The 27,564-nt window shown below is 44.0% G+C and overlaps 1 protein-coding gene and 2 pseudogenes across 2 annotated transcripts in view; 2 read left to right on the top strand and 1 right to left on the bottom strand.

The window, feature by feature from the left end:
• Positions 1-25,347, bottom strand: part of ARHGEF9 (Cdc42 guanine nucleotide exchange factor (GEF) 9) — a 139,653-nt gene extending 114,306 nt beyond the window's left edge. Inside the window, exon 1 of one of the 2 annotated variants that reach the window (XM_012643867.1) lies at positions 25,179-25,347. The gene's annotated coding sequence lies outside the window, so the exon portion shown is untranslated. Of the gene's footprint in view, positions 1-24,560 lie in introns of both variants that reach the window. The other variant, XM_012643875.1, reaches the window with a different exon arrangement.
• Positions 3,635-4,368, top strand: LOC105809258 (annotated as a pseudogene).
• LOC105809247 lies at positions 14,387-14,891 on the top strand (annotated as a pseudogene).
• Positions 25,348-27,564: the final 2,217 nt, after the last annotated feature.

The following is a 27,564-nucleotide window of genomic DNA, read 5'->3' as shown; positions in this document are numbered from 1 at the left end:
CCAAGTTCACACTGCCAGTAGCTATTGAAGTCACAGTTCAAATACAGGCACAGTCTGACTCTAGAGACTCTGCTCTTAACTTAAATACTATGCTGTCTCTGGGTCCCAGTTTCTTTGCCTATAAAATGGGGATAACTCTACTCTGTCGCCTGCTTCATGAGCTATAATATACTGAACGAAGAGCTGACAGGTATGTGCACAGAGGTGAGAGGAAGGCTGATCTAGAAGCGCCTGGCAGCTGTATGGGGCTCCTGTGTGCTTCCATCACAAACACAAGCAGGAGCAAAGGAGTGCTTCTCCCTTATCCTCTGAGTTGTTTTAAAAAAGTAAACTAAATGTGGGCTAGAAATGGGTCCCAAATCTTCCCTTTGTGTACAGAATTGACTTTTAACTTGTTATAATTTTTTCATATGTATGTACTTTTCTCTGCTCATCCATTTTCCATCCAACAATCAGTCAGTGAGCTCCTACTATGTTCAGGGATCTGTTCACTGCGATTCAGCTGCAGTCCTTACCTGAAGAACAAAGGGTCTACAGGCACCAACAATGCATACGTTTCAAGAAGTATGTAAAAGTGGTTAAGGGCAGGCAAACCTACCTTCAATTCTGGGCTTTACTACTTTACAAAGTAGCAGTGACAATAGGAGGTGAGGGACAGAAGAGGTTTCAGAGAGACAAACTGAAATGGAACTGTCAGCACGTAATTAGGATACTGAGGAATATAATCTCACAGAAACCAAAGGGTTTCAAACTATACAACCTTGGGCCTCAGTCTCTTTACCTGCAAAATTTGGATAATAATGTTTGCCTCACAGACAGGGCTGTAGAGAAGGTGGACTGAAATGCTGGATGTACAGTGACTAGTACAGTGCCTGGCATGGCTGGCCTAGTACGAGACTTCAGAAAAAGGAGGGATTATACATGGCTATTGGGCTCTAGAAAGATTTTGTGAGACACTGAAGATAGACCTTAAAGGATGGGTAGAATTGTAACAGAAAGAGAAGGGAAGAGAAGGGCATTTGATGCAGAGGAACAAGATTAAACAAAGTCTCAGAGATGAAGAGTATGGGTAATTTGATGCCAAACAAGTAGTGAAGTTTAGAGAGGGCAGGGTTGGCAAAGGGGGAGTGGAGGAAAGGATAGCTTAAAGGGTGGGATGAAGTCATTTTTGAAGGGCCTTGAATCTAGTTTGAGGAAAAGAAGATCAAAGTTGATTTTGGGGATGGGGGTCAATCCTAAGTGTGGTCATTAAAGTATAAGGGTAAGTTAGGAGGAAATCCTGGCTTTAGAGAAGAGATGACAAATTTGCTCTTTAAGGTCTTAAATGTGCAGGGCCAGCAGAGCATGCAGGTAGGTTTGAAGCTCAAGAGAGGTCAGGGGAGACAGATATAAAAGTTTGGAAGTCAATGGTCAAGAAATTGTGGAAACCAAAGAAGTTTGCCGTAGAAGAAGGTGCTAAGAAAGTCAGAAACTTTGGAAATAGCAACGGGAAGAGGAGCTAGATAAATAAACCTCAATGGACCTGTCAGCATACCATTAGGATACCAAGGAGTATCTCACAAAAGCTATAAGAGTTTCAAGCAACAGGAGCTAATCGACATTATCAAGTGGTACAGAGCTATAGAAATAAAGCCAAGAAAAGGTTATTTGGGAGTGACTACAGCAGCAGCTAAATTCTCTATTCCTAAACTAGTTTTCATACCCCTCTCCCCATCAAAAGCCCTAATTCCCAACTGTCTCTACCCTTCATCCTGCAAGCCTAACATAAACCCAGGAGATGGTGCTGCATTATTCTAACAAGGTATCCAAATAACTCTAGGCCATGGGACAGCACTACTGTGACTTCTAAAAAAATAATTCCCAATCCCCAGGGCATTTCAGAGGCAGCACCAAATACAGGCTGGCTCTTGCTCAGATTTACCATTGAGTGGGGTACATAGTATTTCCTACTCCCAAAGATGGTTTTGGACATGAATAAGAGGATGAGGAGGGTTAAGAGTCATAATATCATGCTTAAAGATGGAATGAGATCCTATTCCTTTTTATCCAGACTTCCCAAGACAATCCTAATTTCAAATATTATATCCCATAGATCCTGAAAATAGGTACATGTGTTATCAAACCCATGTGCCCTTGTTTTTAACCTGGAAATATGATCACTATACCCTGGAGACATTGGGAGTTTGAAATCTAAGGCTACCTCCGTGCCTCTGGTTGAGTCATACCCTTAGCCAATGGTTAAGTGTAGGGGAAGTTGAACCAGACTGCCTCTTCTTAGTTACGTGATCTTGGCCTACTCGCTCCTTAATCCCTTCCCTGATGACTCCAGGCTGTGTTCTCTCTCCCTTTGTCTCTTTCAGTAATCTTACCTACCTAGGAAAAGAATAAAATAAAGGTTTGGAAGAGTTAGTCAAGTTGTCAACCAGAGTATTATTCTCCAAATAACCAGACAATATACTTGTGAATGAATGATAGCTCTAAAACATCTGCTTAATTCACAATGAACAGCACTGTTTTTAGCTCCTATCTAACATTCTGTGACCTGAGCCCTAAAACCAGGCAAGCTCTGAGACAGATCACAGCAACAGAGTTAGCATCTCTGTCAGGTTGCTAAACATTCCTTTGTTAGGAATGGGTTAGGGCCATTGTTAGGGTTAGGGCCCTAACCCATTCCTTGTTAGGGCCAAGGAAATTCTTTACATAATATGTACACAGGTGGCCTACATGTCAATCTATTGTTGCCGGGATTTATAGCCAGGTGGCTTTTGGGGCAAGCTGCTTTTTGCTAAAGATCTGCACAGGTGCCCAATGATCATTAGGGAAAGGAGCACAGATAGCTAACAGGTATGAATATTAAAAAATCACAAGAGTTGCTTTTCCTTTTCCCCAGGACTTAACACTTCACACCTGGTTGGTTCCAGTTTCAATGTGGGTGTTGCTATTGCCCATAACTAATTTCATTTCTGAACAGAATAATTAATGCATTCAAGTAATGATGACTCTAAATGTGCTGAAAAGAAGTATGCAAATGTCATCTCTTTTCATGACACAATCATCTTTTTCCTAATTTGGGCATGTGATTTGTGAGTCATTAGGCATAGGATTCCTTCAATGTCCCATTATACCATCCATTTTTCACTTTAATAAAATGAAAGATCTACTCTGTTGGCTTCAGCCACACCTGACAGACATGAAACCCAGCTGGGCTGGCTTGATCTGAAAAGGTAAGCCTAGATGGCGGTCAGGCTCAACAAAACAAAACAGACCACCTGATCTAGAGGCCAATATGGACACTGATCATAAGCCAACTGGCACCTGCCAGGACCTAAAAGCTTGATAAACTCAGACAAACTCCTTAGGGTATAAGCCATTCAGGGTATTTTCTCATTCATTACAGATTAACAACAAAGCATGGCTTCTTCCTGCGCTTCTTCCAAATGAAGTTACAAGGTGATCTCAGCTATAATGGTGACCAAACAGATGAATGCAGGGGAGTTGCTTCCTTGGATCTTAGCAATAGATTCTTCTGGTGTTAAACTCTAGCCACTAGCTCAACCAAATGAGTCTAGGAGTTTCTGAAGTGAGAACCAGCTGCTTCCCCAAAGTTCACAATGTTGTTCTGGCCATGCTGGGGATGGTGGAGGGAGAGGTAAACCAAGATTTCATTTTCAAGATGGAAAGTCTGTCAGACTCAGCTGTGATTTTACCTAGGACTCCAGAGGCCCGTGCAAATCCACCAGCTGTTCATACAAATAGTTCACGAAAACAACCCATGAGTGCAACACTTAGAGAAAGATTAAGGAAAACATGATCTTAATTTAATTCCTGTTACAATATGGTAAAAGTTTTTAAATTAGAGAATGAAGAAAATGACAAGAACTGTTCAGAGAAACCAGCATCTTCCACAGAAGAAAATTGTTTGGAATTTCAAGAACGTTTTAAGCACATAAACAGTGAATTTAAAGAAAGTAAATATTTGAAAAACACCTTTAAGAATATCAATGCATGTGAATCTAAATCGCTCGATAGTGGGTCGTGCAGTACTCTCCAAAATGAGTTTGTAAGTATCTCCCTAAACAAGGATTAAACGAAGAAAAAGCAAAATTGGAGCAGCAGATTCAGTAGAAAGACGACTTCCTTCAGAGGCTAAAACTAGTCAAAATGTGTAGATCAAGGAATGACCTGCCACAGTTACAGTTGTTAATACAGAAGTGGAGAAGCTGTAGCCAGCTGTTGCTTCATGAGTTGTAGTCAGCTACCTCTGAAGAGAACAAGAAACTAAGCCTTACTCAACTGATAGATCACTGTGGGTTAGATGATAAATTGCTACACTATAACAGAAGTGAAGAAGAATTTATAGGTGTTTAATAATTTTTTTCTCCAACATATCTTTGAGAATGACAACTTAATTAAAAGATATTTATACATTTTAAAGGGAAGGTATAAACCATTAGGGCTTAGAGGAAGGTATCCCGATGAACATCAGTTTAGGGCACTCTACTACATAAATATAAACTAAGTTCTAAAATGAAAACTTAGTATAATTTAGTATTTTGGATACATTTGGCAAAGAAAACTTGCTAGTTAATGTGAAAAAGATCATGTTTAAAATGTAATTCAGACAATTCTGGAAAGCAGTTTTAATACATTGTTTTTTATGGCAAAAAGTTTTCTTTTAAATGCTAAAAAATTGTGCACTTGGGTGGATATCTGAACCTAAACTAGTCTAAAATGTCTGTGTCTGCTAAGTTTATGAACCTCTTTTTTCATCCATTTACCACATATTTCCATCTGATGATCCAGCAAGTAATTAAACTCATGTCCAAAATTGCAAAACAAAACAAAACAAAACAAAAAAGTTCACAAGGTTAAGAGAATGAATCCTTTAAAGAAAATGCAGCCAAATGGGTCAAAGACTGTACAAGTCAGAGAGAGAGAAGACATGTTTTGGACTACCAACCTTGATGCTATTGGCTGGAGAAGTCTCCTGCATCAGAGCAGCTCCCAATCTGATAAACATTAGCTTGCATCTACAGAACATCTTGGAAACAAAAGTTACTATCAAGTTGTTCTAGGATCTTTTGGCATGACTCAGTCACCTCTGACCCATTACACCAGTTTCTTAACAGGAGGGCTACAGACCCCTGCTCAGAATCACCCAGCATTCTCAACAAACAGCTCAAGTGATTCTGAATCACAAGCCATATTGAGACCAATTGTCTTAAACTTTCTGGGGAAAGAGAATTTGCAGTACAAGAATTTCCCCTTACTGTACTGGGCCACTCAGAAAAAAAAGAAAAACAGAATCTCTCAAATTCTGTCTCCATGCTTCTCCTTCTCATGTCGGGTTCCAGGCAGGCTAAGGAATAATGGTAGTTTGTTCAAGAGGATTTTCCCAGTGTGCCATGTGGAGGCTACTTGCACATGCTCTGTTCCAACCACACCCCTGCCCCAACCTTCAGGTACTGAGGCCGCTACTAGTCCTAATGGAAAGTCCTAGCAGCATCTCTCTATGCTACGACCTAGGAGCAATTTCCTAGAGCTGTATTCGATCTACCAAAGGCAGCCTCCAATAGTCTAAGAGAAAATTTATTAGTAAAATAATAATGGACTCAGTAATGCTCTCTCCATGAGTTGCTGGGTCAGAAACATGCCATCACTAGCTGGAGGTTACCCTGCCTCTCACCCATCTGTTGAGCCAGCTGTGTGCCCTTCTTCCTGCCCCGGGCATCACGCCCTCCTTCTTGGACTTGGTGTGGATCCTGAGCTACAGCCACCTACTGGAGTCTCTTGCAAGCCTAGGAGAGAGGCAGGGGGGTTCTAAGAGCCCCAAATCCGTAAAATGACCTAGACCCATCTTGGGGTCTGTATCTGGACTCTTGGATTTCTTCATGTGGTTCCCCAGGGACCAGTCCTGGGAGACTTAACTCTTCCTGAGCCATGACTTGAAGCCCAGCTTTGGAGTTTTCTGGGCAGGAGTGGGGGTGGGGTTCCTCTAGGTTTCCAGAAGGGTAGGAGGAGGGGGATAGAACTACATGAAGAATCTGTCCTCCGTGCCTCCCACATACATAGTTCTATACTCATCAACACCATAGCCAAAGGGTGGGTGGGCAAGGGAAAAAGAAGAAGGGAAAATCATTTTTTTATCCATTTGACAGATGTCGTGTTAAAATCTTGTAGGGGAAGGAGAGCTGTAGGTAGGGGGAGGAGCAGGGGAGATGTTCGGAACTAATGGTTCTAATGTCTTTAAATGTGGCCATCTGGTCTAAGGTGGTGAGAACAGGGACAGCATTTAGACAGGAGCACTGTGACCTGCTCCTATATCTGGAGAAGAGACAGGAAAAATAAATATATTTCAATCAAGTTAAACTACTTTTAAGTCTACTGAGCATGCCTACCCAGGACACAGGCTTGCAAAAGCTCTGGGCCTTGGCAAGCATTTCCAAAGAGAATATAAGTGTCTCCTGGGGAGTATTTGCAGCCCAAAGAAGAAATCTGCATGTAAACAGCTCATCAGAAAGTGGAAGACAGTTTGCGGTGGTTCATTGATTTCCCTCTGCCTGTTGGCTCACTGTGAAAGAAAAGACAACCTCTGTGGAAAGCAATATGGAGATACCTTAAAGAGATACAAGTAGAAGTACCATTCGATCCAGCAATCCCATTACTGGGCATCTACCCAAAAGAACAAATGATACTCTATAAGAAAGACACCTGCACCCGAATGTTTATAGCAGCACAATTCACAATTGCAAAGATGTGGAAACAACCCAAGTGTCCATCAATACATGAGTGGATTAATAAAATGTGGTATATGTATACCATGGAGTACTATTCAGCTTTAAGAAACAATGGTGATATAGCACCTCTTGTATACTCCTGGATAGAGCTGGAACCCATTCTACTAAGTGAGGTATCCCAAGAATGGAAAGACAAGCACCACGTGTACTCACCATCAAATTGGTATTAACTGATCAACACATAAGTGCACATATAAGAATAACATCTATTGGATGTTGGGCAGGGGTGAGGGGGGAGGAGGGGGGAGGGGACGGGTATATGCATACACAAAGAGTGCAATGCGCACCACCCGAAGGATGGACACACTTGAAACTTGGACTTGGGGGGGGAGGCCGGGCAAGGGCAACATACGTAACCTAAACATCTGTACCCCCATGATATGCTGAAATAAAACATAAAAAGAAAAGACATTCAGCCAAGACCACGGTACCTACCAATACTTCCAGTCCCTGTCATCAGCCTTTCATGCTCGGGGGCAGACCATGTTTCTCCTGATAAAACTCTAGCACAGTCCTGGGTTCCCAGCAGACATTAAGTAAATGCTGGATGAGCAGGTGGCAGGGGCATTCAGTGAGCAGCTGCTGGGTCAGGCCCCAGGGGACTAAAACTGGATGAGCTGGCTTTCCTTCAGACCTTGTTGTTAAAGACTGAGACAGAAGCATAAAACGACTAAACCTAGGCTGCCAGAGAGGACGCAGCAGAAGCAAAATCAGACTCACCCTCAGGGCCCAGGAGGGATAGTACCAGGTCTGTGTCTGCAAGAAAAGTGGTTGTGCTTATAAAGAAAGAACTTCAAGTAGGTCAACAAAGCTTATATAAAGAAGCATCTGCCAATCTGCACTAAGTGGAAGAGGTGGAAGTAGAGAAGGAAAGAGACCCAAGGCAGATGATAGAGAAACAAAACATCCAGTAAGGTGCCAGGGCTTAACCTAGTCTTCTTGACTCTGTCTCAGGCTCAGGAGCCTGAAAGGAGTAGATTCTTATACTCACAGGTGGTCAGAAATCAAGACTCCCAAGAGCTAATATACATAGTTCAGTATTCCATTTTACAGGTAAGACAATCAAGGCTCCAATGAGAAAATTTTGCCTAAGGTATTAAGCTTGTCAGCAGCACAGCCAAGACTAGAAACCAAGCCTCCAGCCTTAGAAGGATGGTTGTCAATATTTTTTTGGTACACCTATATTGTTAAAAAAAAATTTAGCTTTTCTTGTCACCATAACATCATGTTGTAAACCTCAAATATACTCAATAAAAATTATTTTAAAAAATAAATGAAACAAGAAACATCCCAATATCTAAATACTACTAATGTAGCATGTGTGTTATAAAAATCTCCTCAAAAATAAAAATTAAAGAACGATGAGATTAATAATTTAATACATAAAGAACTTCTAATATTTTCACCCTGGGCCACACTTTGGGAATGAGTGTTTTAGACATTTTCTGGTGCTCTTTTCTCCTACTGCTCTACAGACATCATCCCTTTAGTACCATAACCAGCACTTGCCTCTCCCTCCCCTCAGGGTCCCAAACAGGTCTGACTGTGGAGATCAAAGGGATAAGAAAGCCTTAGTATGAAGGCTGAGTAGAGATACTTCCAGAATCTCCCTCATCACCAGGTGTCTTTGCTAAGGAATCTCAAATTCAAATTTACACTAAAATAGAAATGCTAGTAGAAAAAACAACGGGTTTGGAAGAATGGGCTCCAGGTGTGGCTTGATTACTGACTTGCTTCTGAAAGCAGGTTTTTTTTTTGTTTGTTTTTGTTTTTTTTGAGACAGAGTCTCGCTTTGTTGCCCAGGCTAGAGAGCCGTGGCATCAGCCTAGCTCACAGCAACCTCAAACTCCTGGGCTCAAGCGATCCTCCTGCCTCAGCCTCCCGAGTAGCTGGGACTACAGGCATGCGCCACCATGCCCGGCTAATTTTTTCTATATATTTTTAGTTGTCCAGATAATTTCTTTCTATTTTTTCAGTAGAGACAGGATCTCACTCTGGCTCAGGCTGGTTTCGAACTCCTGAGCTCAAACAATCCGCCCGCCTCGGCCTCCCAGAGTGCTAGAATTATAGGTGTGAGCCACCGCACCCAGCCCCAAAGCAGGTTTTGACAACAGGGAGGAGAATGAAGAAAACATGGAAACGAGGAAGTCAGGAGAAGGATTGGGATGGGATAAGAAAAGTTAGAAGACAAAACTTGACTGTTTCAAATTTTTTGTCATGGGCTTTCCCTTACTCAGGGGTGGCCTTTGGGTTCCACTGGAAGAAGGAAGAACACTGTCTCTTCCACCCAGTTTAGGCCACTGGGTTCAAGTCACCCAAAATTGCTTCTTTAAAAATATTAAGCAGCACTTCTTCCAACTTTTCAGCACATTTTAGTTTCCAAGTTGCCTTCATATTCATGATCTCACTGGATCTTCCTTGCCATTCTGGGGTTTAAGCAGAGTAGGAATGAGTTGCCCCATTTTAAAGATAAGGAAACTGAGGCCTAGTCAAAGGAAATTACTCAGCTGTCCCAGAAGTAGAAAGGCCAGAAGAAAAGTTACTGACTCACAGCCTGATATTTTTTCCTAATAACAAAATGGCTGATATTTATTGAACACTTACTATGTGTCAGAGACAAATATAAGTTTTTACATATACTAACTTATTTGATCCCTAGTTTAAAGATGAGAAACCAAAGTTCAGAAAGATGAAGTGATTGCTGACAGGGCCAGAATCAAAACCCAGGCAGTTTTATTCTAGAACCACAGCTCCTAACCCCTATTCTCCCCAGCATATCTACACACCCCTCAAAAGGTACAATCCAACTAAGTTTCAGAGAACCTCCAAGGTATAGCAAGTTATAGAACAGTGTGTATAGTATATTACCATAAAAAGGAATATATTCATATTTGCTTATATATCCATAGAAGATTTTTCCCTAAGGACTCACTACTGGCCTCTGCAGAAAGAAGCTGGGTGGCTGGAGGCAGGGGTGGGAGGGAGACTTTTCACTGTGTACCCTCTTGGACCTTTTGAATTTTGAACCATGTGAATGTATTTCCTATTCAAAAATAAAATTTTAGAAATGAAGTATCTAGGGTCAGGAGAGCTTAGGAAACTACGTGGTTGTTTCCTGGCAGGGCTATGGTGGTGGCTAAGCTTTCCCTATCTACCTCTCTGGCTTTCAAACTTGAAGAAAAGAAGGTGCCTCTACCCTTTTTTCCTCCATCCTCCCCCCCCTTGCTTGTCCAATGCCACAGAAGGGGCAGTACTATAGTCATTTTGCATCAGGACAAAAGAAGAGAGACACAAAGGACCTCTCCCACCAATTCCTAGTTCTCAAGGCCTGAGTCCCACATTCTTCCATCTGTTTCCTCTCACCACTCTATCTCAGTGTATCTACCCCCTCCCCCCTTCAGGGCTCAGAACAGCAAAAATAAGCAAGGTAGAAAAACTCTAGGAAATCTGGCCCACCTCAAGAGGCTGTGGTGTACAAAGGAAGAGCACACTAATGGAGAAAAAGTAAGCCCCACTGGGTTTTAATGTTCACCTTGAGGCCAGGTGAGAGTCAGCATAGATGGCCTCCAAGGACGCTGTCAGCTTTGGTTCTTGGATTTCCACAATCTTATCCCTCAAGAGTTGGCAAAATCCCCCAGATATCAAGGCCCTCAAACATATTTCCTCAGATCCCTGTCAGCCTACCCCTTAGGCAGGTCTGCCAGATAGGGCTTCTGTATGCAGGAAGCTTTGAGGAAGTGGGGATGGCCAACGTGGATCAAGTGCCTCCAGGGATCTTCCTGAAGTGGCTTAAACAGGCAGCACAATTCCCACTCACAACAGCTTAACATCTTCTCCAACACTTTACTGCTTCCAAATGCAGAAGACAAGTAGGACAGGAGCTGCTGTGGGAGGGAGGAAGAAGGGTCAATCAGCATGCCTCTCGTACACAAGCAAGGGCACTGCTGGGGAAGGATGGACCCCACAGAATCTCCTGTCCCTGTCTGAGAAAAATCTAAGTTTTTATATATATTTACTTGAGCTGTCGCTGGCAGCTTCCCTTAGCACTAGAAGTCACTGAGTGGCAGCCTGGGGCCATAAAGAGTACATTGGAATGGGAAACCAAAGGCATGGCTTCTAGTCCTCAATCCACCGCTACCTAATCCTGTGTCCTCATGCTTGTCTTTCCCTTCCCTGAGCCTCAGTATCCCCATCTTTAAAATGGAAATAATAATAACTTAAAAGAATGGTATGGGGAAGAGGGGTTGAAATACAATGAAGACAAGTTTCTTGATTACCTCCAAACTACCTGGGTGAAATCTTAATAATCCAAACAGCAGCAACACATGTTCAACATTTTACAAAATATTTTTCACATCCTTTGTTACAATGAATTCTTGCACCCAACACTCCCATAAGATGTTACAGTTAAGCCCATATTACATACCAGACAACTGAGGCTTGCGAGAACTTTGCCCACAATGTTTTGGGTAAGGAGAAACCTAAGCTACATAGTCTTGTTCCCCTCAACAAAGCAAATCCAATGTCCATGAAAACAAACACTTAGAATAAGGTACTCTCTCAGGGCCAGTGCTGGTACTCCAGGCTGCTTCCTCTGGCAAGTGGCAAGTATAGGCAGCCTGGCCTTGTTTTCCTAGTTCAGGAAGAAGTCCCTGCTCCTGATGCCTCCCCTTGCCTCACTACCTAGGGTTCCTGAGAAGCCCAACCTATCTGTCTACCTAAATGCTGCAGACCTGTTTTCTTTCCCAGAAGGACTGACCTAGAATTGAAAAGCACCTATATGGGTGGGGGTGACCTCAGCATGACTTTGACCAACCTAACCCCATAAGGGTGTCTTCTTCTGGCCTCCTATTTGGCGTTTTATTTCTATAGCTACTCTGATCGGGGTCAGGTTCAATTGCTGGCAGGCACTGAATCCAGCTTAGGGATAGGAAAGATGCAGTTTTGTGGGTGGAGAAAAAGTGCATCTGCAAAGCATTTTCTCAACTTTTAGCCTACCTGAGCCTTGCCATCATCTGAGGGCAATAGTGGCTGTTTTACCAATATACCAAATAAGATACAGACAGGAGAGGGGAACCTGACTGAGGCACACCAAAAGAGGCAGAGTAGCAAGTGGAACTCGTATTTCTTGACCTCAAGTCCAAAGCTGAGAAACAGGCATGAGGCTGTCACAGTCAACAGTAACCCACTGAGACTCTGAGGCTGCTGCCTGGAATACTTTGGCTACCTGTCTCACTAGCCCCCATCCTTCTCCCAGATTCATTCCTTCCAGTTCCAGCCTTTGGTACCAAGGGCCAGAAAAAGGCTTCCCCAGGACACCATGACCTGGTTTCCAGCTTGAAGAACTCTAAAAATAGGAGGCACTCATTAGTGGAGCCAGATGGCCCAAGCTTCTGTGCCTAGGGGCTGGGCTGTGGTCATTAAGGATGTGGCTTGTCTTGGGCCACCATTAACCCAGGAGAGGCTGGTCCACTGCTTCAAAGGGGTCTCTCGTTATACATTCTACCACTTCCCCTCACACCTCCCACCCACAATTTAGATATACTTGCTCTGCTCCAAGTTGTTATTTCATTTCCAAGAAAAATGAACTTTAATATTTACTTACTTTAGGTTTTCTGGGACATTGCTTCACAATCATGTCACTACATAATGGTTTGTAAATAGAGTAGGGGAAGAAAGAGCAGGCTCAAGCTTTCTGCATTTATCAGTGCCAATTTGCTTTCTCCATTCTTCCACATCTGACTGTTAACTCACATCTGAGGGCTTAGTTCTGAGCCCTGTTTGCTTTGCAGACCCTGCTACAACACTTGCCATCTTGAATGTCCATTTTATTACTGAGTGCACTGCCCTCTCAAGCTTGAATTCAGAGATAAAGGTAAGGGGAGCCAGAGAAAACTGATAAAGGCCCACCAGCTAGGGCCAGTGCCCCGTCATGCCCACTTAGAAGAAAGAAACAGCTGGCTGGCACTAGGGGTAGGACATGTCCCATAGGGGCATGTGGGGCACTTGGGTGTTTCATGGGGGCAGTGTTGTTTGTCTAAGTATGTCCTTAGGAGTGTGTATCTCAGGGATAGGAGTGCATGTCCTAGGTATAAGAGTCTATCTAAGTGTGCATCTCAGCATATCCCCATGTATGTGGGTGCAGTTGTGCCTTATACACATCCATGTGTGTTCACACATGCAAATGTGCACACACATGCCTCATGTGTGTCCCTGTATCCTGTGCCCCATGCTTAACTGAATGTGTGTGCTACAAGTGTGTCAATGTGAAAGTGGGCCCCACCTGTGTGTCCTGTGTATATCCCCAATATACCCCATGTGTCTGAGTATGTATAAATGTGCATTACACATGATAGCAAGTCTGAACCAATTCTCCCCCTGAGAACCCAAAAATTTGTTTCTAACAGCTTTCCTTCAAGCCTGGGTCAATCTGCTCATAAGCAGGACAAAAGACCTGGGTTCACATTTTATCCCTGTCACTTCCTGAATGTGATAACCATAGGTGCATTTCCCAAAAGGCTTAGCCGCTATTCCCTTCATCTAAAGAGCTCACAACTATGAGGTCAAGCAGCCAAGAACTGAATAGAGAAACAGGATAAAGATCAAGGACCAATTCTGAGATTTTGAGCAAGTCCCTACCTCTCCCTAGGCAGTTTCCCTAGTAGTACTACAAGATAGTAGGCTCAATGTATGGGTTCTTTCTCTCTCATATCCAGTCACTTCCCAGCTTAAGCACCACGGACAAATTCTGGTTTCCCCAGCCCACCACCACCACAAAGAGTCAGTGCACAGATATGCACACATGGATTAGCACCCGCAAACGTCTCATCTCATTTAGGTCCCCTTTAGTCCTCAGCAAGCTATTGGCTATCTCCTTACACCCATCAGTCATTCTACACTCATTTTCCCAGGGGCCCAAGCCAATTGGATTAAAAGGAATAAACACATAGCCTCAAAGGCATACAGTCTTCATCAAAGTCCAGGCAAAATGACATGTGGTTTATCCACATCATTCTTCCCCATGATTTGGGAGGAATACGGAAAGTGGTAATGGTAATGAGCCAGCTTTTAGGCTCAAGGCCTAGTCTTTAAGAACACAACGAGATAAATCCACAGAGAAAACATCCAAACTAAGAAGGATACAAAGGGCTACAGAATCTAGGACCACTTCTCTTCATTTGGCAAGGCCTATCATGCATCTCTGGACAACACAAAGCCAAATGAAATTATTATAGGTCCCACAGATGCATCCAAAGAACCAATTAATAGTTCAATGCCAACCTGGCCAGAGTTATCTAGTGGTAGCTGTCTAGTTCTCTCTGGTTTCTTGACTAATTTTTGTAAAAAGACTTAGACAGAAGCAAAGTACAGAAGGTATCTTTAGAATAAACTCCTTGCCCAAAGCCACTTGGTACCAGTGAGTTGGTAGCAGCTAACTCCATATTCTATGCTCTTCCTAGCCAGTAAGAAGCAGGACTGGCCTGAGTCAATCAAATCAATTCTCTGCCATAAAATGGGGAGAATAGGAGACCACAAGTGTGGAAGCAAGCACCATGCCCCTAGCCAGACAGGCTTCTGAAGGTGGCAAGATGAATGTGGCACACAGTGAAGTAAACCCCAATGCTCAAGTGATGAATAGCTGGGGCATCTGACTTGCTTGCATCATCTTGGTAGGACTGCTGCATGAGGTTCTACTCAGCATCTCCTTCTTCAGCATTCCTGTTGTCTGGACCCTGATCAATGTCATCCATAACTTGGCAATGTATGTCTTCATACATCTGGTGAAAGGGACACCTTTTGAGACCCCTGACCAAGGAAAGGGCTTGGCTACTGACACATTGGCAGCAGATGGACTATGTCCTCCAGTTTATCTTTTCCCTCAAGTTCCTCAGCATCTCTCCTCCTATTGGGCTCTTCTTCCTGTCCAGCTTACACACCAAGTATGATGCTACTCACTTCTTCATCAACACAGCCTCATTGCTTAAGTTGTCCCAATGCCATGGAGTTCGTGTATTTGGCATCAAAAAATACCGCGGGATGGGGCTGGGGATGGCTCCACAGGCATGGGGAAAGCACTGGAACAAGGGGCTATGACATCCTTTCCTTCTTCTCGATACTGTCTTCTGTATCTTGATAGCCTGAGAACTATATAACTTTTCTCAAGCTCCCAGGAAGAGAACAGATTGTAAAATGGGGCTCCTGGCACAGTCCTGCTAGGAGAAAGTTTCTTTGCATCAGGGGACGCAGATGAGGTAAGGGCCAAATCATTCTACATAGCAGGAACCATGTTTGGGGCAGCCTGTTGGGTGATTACATTTTTCCATATCTTCTAGCTCGGTTTTGCTGTGTATTTTCCTTATCATAAAGATATTTTTTTTCAGCAAAAAATGGGGAAGAATAATCTTGGCCTTGCCCACCTCATACGGTCATGAAGAAAAGACCAATGAGTCAGGAACAGAAGACTATACAATAGTCCTTATCTTCTTTCCCTGCCCCCAGAGTAGTTAGATGTTTCCAAACAAAATGATGCATATAAAAGTAAAGAATGTTATTTGTTCTATGCAGGTCATTGGTCAAGAGCCTATAATTTCTGAAACAACTCTTAATCATATCATGAAAACCCAGTAATACTCATCACAAATCCTAGCCAAGGACCAAGGGGCCAAGAATTGGTTTTTAATTGTCAAGTGCCTAGGTGGTTTCTAGCTTGATGGACTTGAGAAGGTACTAAATAAAAACACAATTAATTTTGGCTTTCTTCCAAGCTCTTCTTTTAGCTTTGCAGGAGATTGGGAGAGAGAAAGCTAGTCTGCTATTCATAGCAACATGTGTATGATTACATGGGGAATGAAGATGGGGGTAAATAAAACTTATTAGAAAAAAAGAACAGCTTTCCACCAAGCACACAAGACATGGACTTGGTCATAGGGCCTTTTTTCTTCTAAGAGAGGGAAGTAAAAAAGGAATGAATCTTCCATGCTATAACAAAGAAAAGTGAGATACAGAGACAATGGGATTTGTTCAAGGTCACCTAGCAACTGACTTCAGATTTGCAGCCTTTCTTTATTCATGTGTATGTCTTTCATTCAACCAAACCTAACGCCAAGCCTACTTGAGTGTTAGGCCCCCTCCACTGTGGCAATCATTCACAGAAAATTTCTGACACTTTGCTTTCCATCACTCCATACAGGTTTCCTGAACTACTCCTAAAAGACCATGGGTCCAGGAACTCACAGCCTTGCCAGGCGATGTTGTAGCTCCAGCACTACTACAAATGTACTGTGTTTCCTTGGGCAAGTCCTTTTTTTCTCTAGGCCTACTTCCCCAGCTCCCCAGCTTCTACAATGAGAACAGACTCAAGACACCTCTAGAATTCCTTTTCTAGAAGATATAGCTCTCTGGAATGACTTTAAACGGCACTATAACTTCCGGAGCTTGAGCCCAGAAGATCAGACTGGAAGCAGCTATATGACAATAAGTCCTTGAGCCTCATTTTTCTCATCTTTGAAATGGAGATAATCCCCACTCTATCCACTTCACAGGGCTACAGAGAACATCAAGTGAGAAAAAGTGCGAAACCCACTGAAAAGCATAAGACACTATTCAAGAGGGAGAATCAAAAACCAAGTGAGTATCTGCTAGCCTCAGTTGTTTTCCTTTTTTTTTTTTCTTTTTTTTTTTTTTTTTTTTTGAGGCAGAGTCTCACTCTTTTGCCCAGGCTAGAGTGCCGTGGCATCAGCCTAGCTCACAGCAACCTCAAACTCCTGGGCTCAAGTGATCCTCCTGCCTCAGCCTCCCGAGTAGCTGGGACTACAGGCATGTGCCGCCACGCCTGGCTAATTTTTCTATTTTTAATAGAGATGGGGTCTCGCTCTTTCTCAAGCCAGTCTCAAACTCTTGAGCTCAAGCAATCCCCCCATCTTGGCTTCCCAGAGTGCTAGGATTATAGGTGTGAGCCACCACACCCAGCCTATTTTCCTCTTAATCCAAGCAGAGTGCATGCATGCTCTGTTCAATAAATCTTCCTGACTCCTGAAGTTCAATCTGGATTCACAAGACAAGCACCTCAGCTGGTTGTAAGGGCCAAAGGAAATTTTAAAATCCCTCCATTCACTTTGGGTCCTAAGTACAAAGCAGTGTGAACATTTTGCCTTGGTTCTGAGTACCTCCTCCATGCCAGGCTTATTAGAGCTCCTCCTAGAGATGCCTGGCTCCTTCTGTGCCTCTCTCCCAATGCCAAGGCACCCACTGCCCGGTGCTCTTGCCAGCCTGCACAATTCACAGAGGGAGGGGGAAGACAGAAAGTGGGCAGAAGAGAGGCTGTGGGAGGTAAAGCTAAAAGTAGCTGCTGCCTTTAGGCACCACATTCTGAGGGGTTGGGGGTTGGTTCTCTTAGCACATCCTTCCTGCAGCCAGCTGGGCATGGAGGTTCATGCCTTTCTCTCCTCTAATGAAGGCAGGCAGGCAGAGAAATCAGCTGCCAGAGCCATTCCCAGAGCTGGTATAGATGTGCGGTGCTGGACTCCTCTGGGCCCTGAGGGTGGATGGCCACTCAGCACAGGGCTGCCTCTATAGCTTCCTGCCTCAGGAGAACTAATGTGGCCTGCAGGCAACTCTGTGTTCCTTCTACCCTTATCCCACTCCCTGGCACCCCAAGGGCTGCCGACAAGCCTGCTCCCCCTCTAGGAGGTTATATAATGCTCTTGTTCTCCCAGCCTTTCAGCTCGCTTTTTCCAACCAAACCTGAAAGAGCATTCAGGTCTCTGATCCAGCCAAGGGAGCATACAGCCAGGACCCTGTAGGGGAGATAGCAGGTTACACAGGCAAGGGCATGATTTAAAGAGTCAGGATCCCAGGTCTATCACTGAAACCTTGGACAAGGCGTCTTCCCCTTTTGTGCCTTAGTTTTCTCACTTGCAAAAAAGGAACTGGGGCAGTGTACCATACTAGGTACTTTAAGATCTGTCCCTAAGTGATTCTCTGTGAATCCTGGCCACTTAAATGAAAGACCCACCCCCACCACAAAGCCCCATCCAAGGATGTCCTATCTCCCAGGCAGTACGGCTGAGCTCAGGAGAGCCACCTCTACTGCCCTAACTCTAATTACCCTAGTTACTAAAATCTGCATAGACAACATGGTTGCCTGGAATTTTAGACTCTGTGTTCCACCCCTGGGCCAGGCCCATTTCAACAAGACCAGCTATGCTTTTTCCTGTTTTATATAGATGCTCCAGGCCAAAATTTCATTTGAGGATATAGTTCTTCTACTGAAACCACTCCTCACTTTAGTGACATGGACACTGAGGCCTAAGTGGGAAGGCCTTTCATCAAGATCTGACAGTAAGGTAGGTACAGAACCAGGGCTTAATCCCAGGCCAATTGAGGCCTTTATCACCGTTCTTTCTCCTACTGTAAGTCTGTTTTCCATACACTATCCTTCTACAATGCGAGCACAAGTCTCCCTCTTCTCTACTACCAACTCTCAACCTTGGTGCTTGAAGGCCAAACAGCCAATATCCATCAGGGGCCTGAAATTAGCACAGAAGAGTAATAAGGGCAAGAAAGAACTGACCTCATACACATCCCTCTCTAAACCTTCCTTCTTCCTCCAGGTTGTTCCTCCTTTGCTCCTCTCTCCAAAGCTTGTTCCTGAGTGCTGCTCTATATCAGTGGAACCCCTTTAATTCTCAAAGAACCATGACTGTATCCTGACCACAGAGTCCACTATGCAGGCTACACCAGAAGCACTGCAGGACGTGCTGTCAAGAAGCTTGGGTTCTAGGCCAGGCACTACCACTACCTGACTGTGTGACCCTAAGGAAGTTGCTTAATCTCTTTGAGCCTCACTTTTCTGAAGTACTTCTAGGTTTGGGGAAGGAGCCAATGAAATAAATAGGGAACTTTATTTTTTGAAATTCTTATTAACAGTAGTAGTATTATTAGCTATATGAATGGCTACTTAAAATGTTGCAGGAAAGGGGTCTGGGTTGTCAAAGCTGCCACCCCTTTGCCACTTAGGCTTTCCCAGACCTAGGAGACTGGCTCTGTATCTATGAAAGGAAATTCTGAATTATCCATATGACATGTCTCTTTAATAAGCTGAATCTCAAACTGGCATCCCCCTGCTACTCAATTCATGGTATGGCTCCCTTCCCTGATTGGCAGCCACTATGTGCTGAAAGAATTCAACGTGTAGTTCACTTGTTCTAGAAGAAATCTAAGCGAAATATAATTAGCAAGGCAAAAATATAACCCCCCAAACCATCCTGTGCACTCTAAACATACTACAAGGTGATTAAAAAAAATAATAAAGCTGCCTGAGACCCATCCCATGCAAATTAAATCAAAATCTCTGAGAGTGGGGACCTGGCACAGGTATTTAAAAAACTCCCCCAAGTGATCTGAATGTTCAGTAGGGGTTGAAAATCAATAGAAGGCTTTATAAGTCATTTCACAGACAAAGTCCCTTCGTAATTGATCCTGGTCAGGTGGAACCTGTAGTTGCATGAACAGTTCTGGGCAGCACACTTTTGAAGAAATATTAAAAAAAGAGCGCTTCAAAAAGAAGAACAATTGTATGAAAACTGCAGTTCCTTGAAAACATTCTGTATTTTAGGCTTTAGCAATTCACACTGGCCTTTCACCTTGAAGATTCCAATAGTGCATTTTCATAAGACTAAAGAGAACCGTTTGATGAATATTTAAGACAAAAAGGCAGCATTTTATAAAGAATTTTGGGCCAGGCGTGGTGGCTCAGGCCTCTAATCCCAGCACTCTCGGAGGCCGAGGCGGGCGGATCATTTGGACTCAGCAGTTCGAGAGCAGCCTGAGCAAGAGCGAGACCCCGTCTCTACTAAAAATACAAAGAAATTAATCAGACAACTAAAAATATATAGAAAAAATTAGCCGGGCATGGTGGCGCATGTCTGTAGTCCCAGCTACTCGGGAGGCTGAGGCAGGAGGATCGCTTGAGCCCAGGAGTGTGAGGTTGCTGTGAGCTAGGCTGACGCCACGGCACTCACTCTAGCCAGGGCAACAGAGTGAGATTCTGTCTCAAAAAAAAAAGAATTCTGTGCAAAAACGCTATACAAATGAAAGTTATTTTAAAAAAAAAAACTAAAAATGTAAGCAGGTAGCTGAGGAAGCTAGTATGACTTCAGGGATGACTCACACACCTCCCTCCCCGCCTGACCCCTTTCACCATCAGACTAGCTGGGAATGATCAACTTTGACTCTCTCAACTCTCTGTTTGCAAGGCAAACCCATTGCCATCCCACCAATCTCACTGACCTTTACTCTCCTCATCTGTCCACTTCACAAGGCTGATGTGCTCAAATTAGAAAGGATGTGAAATTGCTTTGTAAACTCTATAGGTCCATGCACTGACAAGCGGTTATTACTACTGTCGTTACTGGACTGCTTCCTGAGCCTTCTCTGCCCTCTAGGTCCTTCCACCTTCTAGTTTTTCCACTTTGTACTTTGGTGCCAGAACAAAGCACAATAAACCAAATACTCTAGAGAGCTAGATCTACCTAAGGACAGAAGGAGACACTGTGGGCAGATGTTGGAAGAGCTAAGCTTTCCTCAAGGATTCTTGGAAAGCCAGAGACTCAGTTGGCCTAGAACAAGTTGCAGAGCTGGAAATAAAAAGTAGAGAGTATAAGATTCCCCTCCCTCCATCCCATTTCTTGGGGCAAAGCCACTGGAGGTGGATCCAGATGCCTTGTGGGAGGTCTTCTGAAGAGGCATTTATTTTCAGAAAAAAGGCTCAATTTTCATGTCCCTGCCCAGAGCAAGCACTCCACAGGCCAAGGAGTCAGAGCTGAGATGGCAAACAAAGGCTAATGAGGAAGACATGCTTTGGCTCCAGCCCTGCAACACCAGAGTGTGCCCTCTGGTCACTCTCGATCTGGGCCTCACCACAGGGCAAAAGAGTACCTCACCCACAGGCTTGTTGAGATCCCTCTCTCTAGCAGCTTAATCACCCACACACAAGTGGATGAGAAAATCTGAACCAGGCTAGGCCCTGTTCACCAGCTCCACAATCAAACTGGCTTTAGCAACTTTCCCAGGTAGAAACTACTGGATTGAAACAAAAGGGGGAAAAAACCCAAATTCCACACTACAGCTGGGCTAGGCAGGGTTCCTCAAGCCACAAACAAAATTGGGGCATACTGCTCAAGCACATGTTGCAAGTTGTGACAGATGGAGACTGTCTCAATGGAAGAAAAGCACTGTTCAGTTTGTTCCCACCAAGCTATCACTTCACCCTCTCCCTGATGCAGCCAAAAGTTAGGATGAAAAAAATGTTTTTTCAGGGCCTGCAGACCTCCTTGCAGTAACGCTATGCAGTGAAATGGCTCAGTTAAGGGGAGGGTAGTGACTGGAGAGGGATTTGAACCCATGAGTCTTCCAATAAATAGTCCCCAGGACTGGACTAGGCTAGGCTCTGTATGCCTGCTGTAGACATGTTTTCTAGGCATTTGCAGGCAATGGGTATCTTGTTCTTTCTTTGCCCATCCAAAAGCATCTCTCCAGCTCTTGTTGGGCTCCACTCCCCTTTCTCCAGAATTATGGGTGCCTGGGCCTTTAAAGGGTGGGCTCTGGAGCTCAGCAAGTGCTGAGTGATGCAGGGGTTGCTAGGATACCAGTAGAGGGCATCTTCTTAATTCCTTGGTGAGGATCTGGGAGCTTAAATCCCTGAGCTGCGATTTTTGCCTCTCCTAGTAGCAAAAGCTTATCCTCTACTCAAAGGGGTCAGAGAGAAGGGAAGGGAATGAGGAGCTTTATTGGGGGGAAGTTGGGACAAATCAGAGAGGAAAAGTCCTCTCCTTTTCCTTACTTCTCATCCACTTACAGTGGAGAGGGGAGAGAAGGAGGCAGTGGTGTCAGGAGAGGGAGGAAAGGGAGCAGGGGAAAGATTAAGAGAGAAGGCAGAAGAGACAGAAAAAAAGACAAGTCAAAATGCATAGAGTTCCACTCATTTTCTCCCACTCTTTTCTCTTTTTGCATACCCTCGCATATCTGAAAAAGAAATGTCAAACCTTTAGGATTCACACAAGTAAAAAGTCACACTGCCACCTTTTGTTCTCTATTCCTCAAACTCCCTTCTGGCTGCTCTAGAGTGGCCTGCCATATGGCTAGACATCCCCTTATTTGCCTAAATATAAGTTAATTCAAAAAGTGCTAACCCATTTCAACAGCTAAATTACTGATGGAAGGGCTCATTCAAGCTACCTCTCTAGCCTGAGGGGTTTTAGGTTGTAGGAAGAGGACTGGCGTGAGTGACACGTATCCAATCCATCCTAGCACCAGTCAAATCCTCACAGGCCCTAGCACAAGGAGGCCATTCACAACTGTTGAACTCAATGCTGCCTTTCCTCATTTATACCACCACTACCCTGCATCCACATTCAGGAGCTTGCACACATACCCACAAGCATACTTCCACACACCTTACAAACATACGATCCCAAAGGCTTTCTGCCAAAGGTCTATCAGGCACCCAGAGGGAAAGGCCTTTTGTGACACTACTTAGTCATTAACCCGGGTCAAAGACTAGCCTTAGAGACCCTTTCTCCCCTTAGGGAAAAGAAAAAAATAAAAAACATTCCCTTGTTGCAGTCCCAGTTTCCTGTCCATATGGCTAGGGAAAAAATCCCTTAGTTAAAACTTATCCTCTAGACACCAGTAACCAGATATCCACCCCCTCCTCCCATCCCCTTCAACATTTCATTTTCCTTTTCACTTGTCTTTTCAGTTCATCCACCTCTGACTTCAAGTACCCAGAATGATAGAACGCAAGCACTTGGAGGTCACCTACTCCAACCATCCCCAAATGTCAATGTTACAGGGAATCCCAAACCAATTGAAAAGGAAACAAATTGCCCAAGGTCAAACATCTGCTGAATGAAGAAAAGCCAAGTCTGCAGCTGCCCATTGTAGAGCCTTTCTCCACTCTCCAACACCGTTTCAAAACAAAGTGTCCAGACAAGATATAAGCTTGCTTTAAACAATACACTGGCACTAACAAGGAAAAAAAAATAACCCACATAGATTCCCTTTACAAAGAAACAAGTTGTTGGTTCCACCCAGAGGGTCCACACAAAAGAACCAAAGAGTAATTAATAAGAATCAATGCCAGCAAACTTCCCATATCATGCTTACACCATGGTATCAGGCACCCTGCCCCAAACCTCAGCTTCTCACCCACACTGACTCAACGAGAACATACTTTGAGGCTCAAAACCGCATCTGACGCCATTAAATAATACCATGTCCTGTGGTCAGGACAATTCCAAGAGCCCCCTTTACAGCCCCTCTCCCTTCATAATCATTTCCAAAGAGAGTGATCAACGAGACATAGAACTTGACAGCATAATGCCAACAGATTTGCACATCACACATGAGCAGCCACCCACATGGGTGTAGGGGGAGCATGTGTCTGGATGTGTATGCACCCTGATTCATTTCTACATGAGCCAGAAATGGCATTATTGCAAGTCAGGTAAGCAACGGAATGAGGAAAAATCCATCTACATCAGCAGGGGAGAAAAAAAAAAAGTATTATACACACTGCTGTCACAGACAATTTTTTTCCTGGCTCTGCCAAGAGCTTTCTCAGCAGAAACAGCATATAAAAATAATAACGATAGCAATAATAACAGCAACCATGATCACTACCATCTGATACAGGTAAGCAGACCTATCTCAAATTGGAATGTTGCTTCCAGCTCATGTTTTCTGAGCTCTCATCCCATTCCATCAAGACTTTTTTTTTGGTGCTCAAAACTCTTAATTTAGCACATTACATGCATACTTTCAGTTTGTTACAGGAATATTTTAGAGAGACCTCTAATCTTAAAGTAACAAATAAGGATACAAAACAATGGCACCATCACTTTCTCATCAGCGCTATCAAGTTCTATTTAAATGTAGTTCCAGAACATTGCAAATGAGATTACCCCAAAGGAGCCATACCCAAATACTGTTATTCCCAAGGTGGGTAAAGAGCTTTTGCTTTTCGGATGAGCCATAGAGAAAATCTCCAAACTCAAATCCAGGGGTACAATCTTTGCGGAGAGGAGCCCAAACAGCTCTTGTCAAAGTCCTCTCTTGCCAATTCGAAAGATTACAGAATGCTTTTATGTATTATTCCATGATTCCAAAGAAATTGGCATTTAATGCTTTAAGAAATGTTTTAAAGGTGGCTTCTTTCCAAATTGGAAGCTGAACCCTGGACAGCAAATTGAGATTCAAAGGGCACAGTCACCAACTGCCAGCTCAACACACCCCACCGCGTCACTTCCCAAATTCTTGCTTCTCATTAGAGACTAAAGAATCATTTTTCCTAAATCCATTAGGTGCATCTGGTTTTTTGCCTCTAAACATGCAGTGCAAGACTGTCTTTCCTACAAAAATTCATCATGCTCTTCAACAAATTCTTTTCCCCCCCAAACCAAAATGCACTCCCGATGGCAAGAGAGAAATTTTGACTAAAATTCCCTGATGGAGTTTAAGGGTATTTTTCCAGAAAATTAGTTGGCAAGACCCCACAAATAGCAGAGCCACTGTTTAAGGACGCAGGGCTTGCTCCACAAACGCCACATAGATGGAGAATGCACACACGCATGCACACTTAAATAGAAAGCATTTCTTCATCAGCAATTTCACTCAAGCAATAAGCAACTACACGCACAAGGGATACTTAAAAGACAAGACACGGCAAAAGATTTAGGGAGAGATAATATACCAACGTCATACATATCACAGCGAGGCCATGTTGAAGCTCAAACGTTTTCCCCCCTGGGTAAGAAAGCTTGCTCTTTCTCTCCCTCTCTTTCCCTCTCTCTCTCTCTCTCTCTCTCTCTGTCTTTTTTTCTCGGTGGCACTCGGGATGAAATCAAAGCGAGAGTTCGTGACAGCTCAGGTGGCTGGACTCCATTCAGCGCGTTCCCAGGAAAAACATGAGTATGACATTGACAAGCAGAAGGACTACAATCACGGCAAAAACGACTACAGTTTGCACATCCAGGGTCATGGTGCAATGCAGAACACTGTAGTGTTCCAGGTGGGGGGCCGGCAGATTGGGAGATGTCAGTCTCTGTTCTGTCAGACTGTCCATACAGCCACCATGCTAGAAAGGAGAGGATGAAGTAGGATGGTTAGGGAAGGGCTGGGTTTGGCGCCCGAGTTTGGTGGGGGGGGAGGGGAGGGGGATGGGGAGAGGGGCGCTTAGTTCCCCTCCTCTCAGGATTGGGCTGATCTTTCTTCCCTAGCTGAGAAATCTTAGCTTGCGCTGAAGTCGGCAGAGTCCAGCATTCTCTCGGGCGCCACGGAAAAGGCAAAATCCTGGCTTTCAAAGGCAAAGGCGGGAGGAACCCGTGAGAGGTTCTCCGGCGCCTGCTCAGTCTGTCTGTCCGGGCGTGCGTCAGTCCGCCTGCCTGACTACTGGTCAGTCTCGGTCTTCCTACTCCCTCTAGTTCGCTTGCTTTCCTAAGCTTGCTCGTTTGCTCGCTTTCTTCGCGGGGCTCCCAGCTGCCAGCCACTCGTTCGATCCCTGCCTCGCTGGCCCTCTCCCTCTCCTCTCCCCACCCCCCCACCAGCACGCAGGCTGCCTTTTTATTCAGGAGCGACTGCAGGCGCCTGCGTGAGGCGCGGCCAGAGCCGCTGACAGGCCCATTGGCCAACAACAGATGCCGTAGCGGCGCGTTCGTTCCCTAGGGGCGGGACTTGAGCTGGCGTGCTAGCCGCAGCAGCCAATTGGAGGCCCCAAGGCTCCCCAAGCAGGCTCGCTCCATCCGGACAGGCAGGAGTCATCCACCACCAGTTCTGACGTGGGGGTGGGGAGCTTGTTGGGGGTGGGTTGAGGGGAATGTATGGGGATGGCAAGGAGAGGAGGAAAATGAGTGGGAAAGAAAGGGTGAAGAAACTAAGGGGATGTAGGGCAGAGGGCGTGGCGGGGACGGAGGTCGGAAGGAGGTATGGAGAAGGAAACCACGGAAAGAGGGAGAAAGAGAAGGAAAGATGAGAAGGAGGGAAATGACATAGAGGATATAATGAAGAAAGAGAAGTCTGGGGAAAAGGTAGGAAAAAGGATGGAGAGGTGGGAAGAAGGAATGGACAAAAAGGATAGGTACATGGGGAGAAAACATGTACCTTGGTAGTCACTTTGGAGCCTGGGCCAAGGAGGAAGCAAAGGTGCCTTTGATCACTGCCTAAGAATTTAGGGACAACTCAACAATTAGCTATAAAAATTCAACAAACCAGTGCTGTGGACGGAGCCACACGGAAACACCCCAAAATTTACTGAATCCAATTCTACTTGACTTTCTCTGATACCGCTGCCCTCACCCGGTCAGATTTCCTTTCCTAATTATGATTTTTTCAGACTATGACAGTTAGCTTGCACTCTTTCAGCATGCTGGGAACTACGCAGGGATGCCAGCATAGGGTAAACATTTGCCTAGAAAAACAAACAAACAAACAAACAAAACCTCTACAGAATTTGCAATCTGCTTGTAATCATCGCCTTGCTCTGTGTTTGTGACCTGGTGTCTGGAGCTAGGGGAAAAAAGTCCTGGACTAGACAGAAGGTTTCAAATTTACTCTCAGCCCTACCTCAAACTTGCTGTATGACTCTTGGGCAATTCCCATTTCCTCTCTAGGCGTCCATCTCCCTTCTGTCGCATGAGGACTTAATAAACCTCAGAACTCTCACCACAGAAAAATACATACAATTTCAGTGCATCCCTGAGCCTTCAAGAACCAATGCCTCCCTTATACACATCGCTCAGGTCCTTTAAGGCTCTTACATCTTAGAACTGTATGAGTAAACTGATATATATGGGTGGAGAGAGGCAAGAAACCAGATTGGCTAGGAATAAAATAAAGTTCTGGAACTGGTGGCATGCTATGGACTCTAAGAGGAATGAGAATTGCTTTCTATTCTTTAGAAATCTTTGAGGCTAGGATAGACATTCATCTTAACTAGATTATTGGAAATTCTGAATGGATACAGCTCCTACAAGAGAATAAACCCCAAAGAAGTCCTATGTTAAAAGTTTTGTCTCATAACATCACTTATGAATGATTCTTCCCAAAACAAACAACAAAAACTCTGAATGAGATCAAGCTTCTAGATCCAACTATCAATTTATAGAACACACAGAGGACAGAGGGACATTTTAAACTGCAATACAGGGAAATCCACACTAAAAAATTACAGGACCAACAACCTGGTTCTTTAGCAAATAAATAGGAAGAAAACAGAGAGATTAAGTTCAAGTGAAACTTGCACATACACATGACATCTAAGACAACTGGAAATTTGAACACAAACTGAATATTTGGTGATATTAAGGAATTACTATCAATTGTTCAGATGTGATAAGGATGTTGTGGTTAACTTTAATAAAACAGGGAGAATAGGTGTAAATCTCTGCAACTTTGGATTTGGCAATGGTTTCTTAGATATGACATAAAAAGCACAAGCACCAAAAGAAAAAGTAGATGAATTGAACTTCATCAAAATTAAAAGGATATTATCAAGAATATGAAAAGAGAACCCACAGAATTTGAGAAAATATTTGCAAATCATATCTCTGATAAGGGACTTGTATGAAAAGATGCTCAGCAAAGTTAGCCATCAGGAAAATCCATATCAAATGCAGGAAATTCAAGTGTAGGATAGTCACTACAGCATTGTTTATAATGAGATATCACTTTACACCCACTTCTAGTGGCCATAATAAAAAAAACAGATAAT

Source organism: Propithecus coquereli, unplaced genomic scaffold, assembly GCF_000956105.1.
Source record: "Propithecus coquereli isolate 6110/MARCELLA unplaced genomic scaffold, Pcoq_1.0 Scaffold101, whole genome shotgun sequence".
In the NCBI taxonomy this organism is placed as follows: domain Eukaryota; kingdom Metazoa; phylum Chordata; class Mammalia; order Primates; family Indriidae; genus Propithecus; species Propithecus coquereli.
The sequence above is the reverse complement of the archived record's forward strand: the minus strand, read 5'-3'. Positions and strand labels throughout refer to the sequence as shown.